The sequence below is a fragment of the Octopus bimaculoides genome, chromosome 9 (assembly GCF_001194135.2).
Source record: "Octopus bimaculoides isolate UCB-OBI-ISO-001 chromosome 9, ASM119413v2, whole genome shotgun sequence".
Classification (NCBI taxonomy): domain Eukaryota; kingdom Metazoa; phylum Mollusca; class Cephalopoda; order Octopoda; family Octopodidae; genus Octopus; species Octopus bimaculoides.
Window position 1 is genome coordinate 92,283,777 of NC_068989.1, and position 3,771 is coordinate 92,287,547.

Sequence of the window (3,771 nt, forward strand, 5' to 3'; positions counted from 1 at the left end):
CATGCGTTGATATGTGTGTATTTGTGTATAAATACAATACACACATACACATATATATCACTCTTCCAGTAATTGTTGATGGTTAGATGCGTAACATAGTTTGCAGAATATTTCGTAAATACGAGGTGCGTAGCTTCCTGATTAGTAGCCGAAAACTTACACAGGAAAAACTCGTTCTATTTTCATCCATTCATCGATGTGTGCAATAGAACCACGTAATATTTTTTATGCATCTAACATAATGGCGAACCAGTTTATGCTTGGAAACTTACATTTGAAATTTAGGACTCTCATTTTGAGTTCGTCAATTTGGAAGCCATTTGGCAGTTAGAAATGTCTTTAATCATAATGCTTAACGTGTCAGCAAAAATACAGTCAAGATCGTTATTTGAAAATTGTAGAAACAAGCAACGACATTGTGAGACTTCGATACAGAGGAAGTGAACAATCTGGGGTGTTCATGTAGAGATATTGAACGGAAAAATTATTAGAATAAAAGTACTTATGACTTGGGAAGCTCAGCAGAGAAAACATGCGCCTGGGAAGACGTCTTGATTAGAGATATTAGACTAGTAAGTTCATCAGAGCAATGATCAGGGAAATGCGTGTGGAAAAGTCTTGTTGAACATACATTCTGACAATGAACCAAAGACTCCGACCTTGTAGAAAGGAGGGGACCCACTATGTTAACAACTCTATTCTGAATACGATCAGGGCGAGTCAAGACGGAGAAAGAACCAGACTTCATGTTTACTTTAATTCTATAAAGAACGTTTTGTAAAAAACATTTTTGGATGGCATTTATGGGGAAGGTTTAGTTCTGTAGAAGGTAAGAAACGAGCTAGTCTGCATAAAGAGGTTCTTTTGTTTATACTGTCGATGGAAGAAGCAATGCTTTTGGTATAACACTCGCTAACGCTAGAATTATTTTTACTAGTCGGACTTCCGTTACTTTACTAAGATCAGAAACATTTTAAATTAAAATTTTTTGAGCATTTCAAATGCTATTTTTTTATAAAAATATTTATTTAGTAGGAAAGCAAAATGACTTTGAAAGGAATAGTATTTAACTTTATTTCTATTTTCCTTTTCGGAAAAATTGGCGCTAGGCTAGACATTTTAAATGGGTTCTCACCAAAGACTTGAAAATTCTTTAGTACTATTTAACTGAAAACGTTTTCTTTAAAAATATAGTATTTTTCACTTTCTGCATACTCCGTATATATATTTAGATTTATAACGATAATAGTTTTCTATAAATAGTATTCTTTGCCGTGATTATTATTTCATTATAACGTGTCTTTCGGGTCTAATGTGAAAGAGATCTTATTGCTGTTTCTAGAAATGTGTGTAACCACCTAAATGCTCCCGCATTTGCGGATATGTATGGGTACGTTAGTAATATTTATGGCAGATGATGAATATGAAAGTTATCTTGATTATAACAATTTTGTCTACAACATTAATCTAACGTTTCAGTAAAATATCATTGTCAAAATTCCTCATAAGTAAACATAGTGGTAAATGATAATTTTGAATGAATTAGTTATATTCACAATAAAAAAAATATTTACATACAATTTTTTTTCTAAATGTCACGATTGTCAACACATTTTGAAGTGGAAATTAATATATTTGCAAACAGCAGAATAGACTAAACTGGAAGATTTTGTGACGTAGTTTACCCCGCTTCATTGGTCGTAGTTTCAGAGCAGATGGAGGAGCTGCATGCAGTGAGCCGAACGAGGTTCACAGTAGAATTAACTGTTTTATCAGCTGAAGGGTTTTAATGAATCTGTCGCTATTTTTAATTCATTTCTATTATTCGATTCAGTCTCTCTGTCTTTACTTCTTTCCTCTCATCACACAATGTATTGTACTTGAGAGGGAAATTTTCATGGCCATTTTTTAAAAGATTTTGTTTTGTTTTAGTGTCTTCTCGAAACAACAGTATTGCTATCACCGTCATTACAACAGCTCCTTAAAAACACAGTCACAAACAACAACTCGATTACAACAATTTTGAACAAATAACATGCAACACACCTCGTATCATGATAACCATTACTACCAACAAACATCGACTAGCATGACCACAAACGTACATCAATACAGCACAAATAAGAACTGCACTTACAGACCCCCCCCCCCCAAATATATATATAAAGAACAGCTTAACTCCTGAAACCCAAATCAAAAGATACTTCCTGAGCCGCATGTTTATAAAGCCGGTTTCCCTGATTCTGTGATGTATATATTCCTCAACTCACTGGATGGGACGTCGGCCTGTCGCAGGATTACTCACTTTGCCAGATGAGTGGGCTGGGGCAACATGAAACGAAGTGCTTGCTCAAGAACACAACACATCACACTGTCTGAGAATCGAAAGCACAATCTTACGATCGTGTGTCCAACACTCTAACCACTTATATTACATTATTTACGTTCGACGGATATTTGTCCTCATCTTGTTTGTTGTTAACACAACGTTTCGGCTGATATACCCTCCAGCCTTCATCAGGTGTCTTGGGGAAATTTCGAAGTAATTTTCGATGTTGTTGTTGTTATTATTATTATTATTATTATTATTATTATCATTATTATTATTATTACTATTATTATTATTCAGGTCACTACCTGAATAATAATAAACGAGTTCGATTCCAGGCAGTGACCTGAATAATAATAATAATAATAATAATAATAATAATAATAATAATAATAATAACAATGATTAGTGGTTAAAAAAATAAATATTTAAAAAAATGAAAATTTAATAATAATTTAACTTTACTTAAAAAGAAAAGCCGAAACGTTGTGTAAACAACAAACAAGATGAGGACAAATATCAGTCAATTGTAAATAAATTAGATAATGTAATAAATGTACATAATTCCTCATTTCTTAAATATAGAACAGTATTACTGTAACCACTATTACGATATCAAAAATTACAACCCGAACGGAACAAAAAATTCTCGCCACAATGACCACCACCACTGCCGCCCAAGCAGCCACAACAACGATTATTGATAACGGCATCAGCAAAAACCACACCAATAGTGCTACAACCGTCGTTAAATCGAGAGTAAAACCACCACCACCACCATCACTATAAACAATGTTGAAACCACCACCATCAGAAGTGGAACCAGTGCTACAAAGCACGTAGCTGTCCCGGTGCCAGCTACCATCAACCATCAACTCCACCAACACTTCCACCAATTGGATAACAGGAATAATTATAATCGATATTATGATAATAACACAGATACCACAACCACTTCCCGCACACCAAGAAGTGTTTGGTGCGGTTGCCTGGCCTGCTAGAAATAGCTGTTCAATCTCTGTTATTTACACTAAACAGGTTGAAAAAGGAAAGGACACGATGCATTGTGCATTGACGGGTATTAACAAGTACGAGGTGGTCAAAATTGCAACATCTTTGACTGCAAGTATGTTCACTCACCGATGATCTCTGATTAAAAACAGCCACAACAACAAGAACAATGAACGAAGCAACACAACAGAGACTTAAAACTTAATTTCGTGTCACCATTGTAGTCAAACGTAACATTAATCATTTCTTGATTTATTCTTCTGTTCCTTTATTCTGTCAAACCTTAAAATTTTCATTCTCTCGTTAGGTAAGATCCGGAATCCATTAGATGTATTCGTTTTCATTCATTCGTTCTTACAACCTCCTATTCCATTCTTACGATCATTCACACTCGGTCAAGCATTCTCAGTTCATTAAGTAGCATCGTTTGC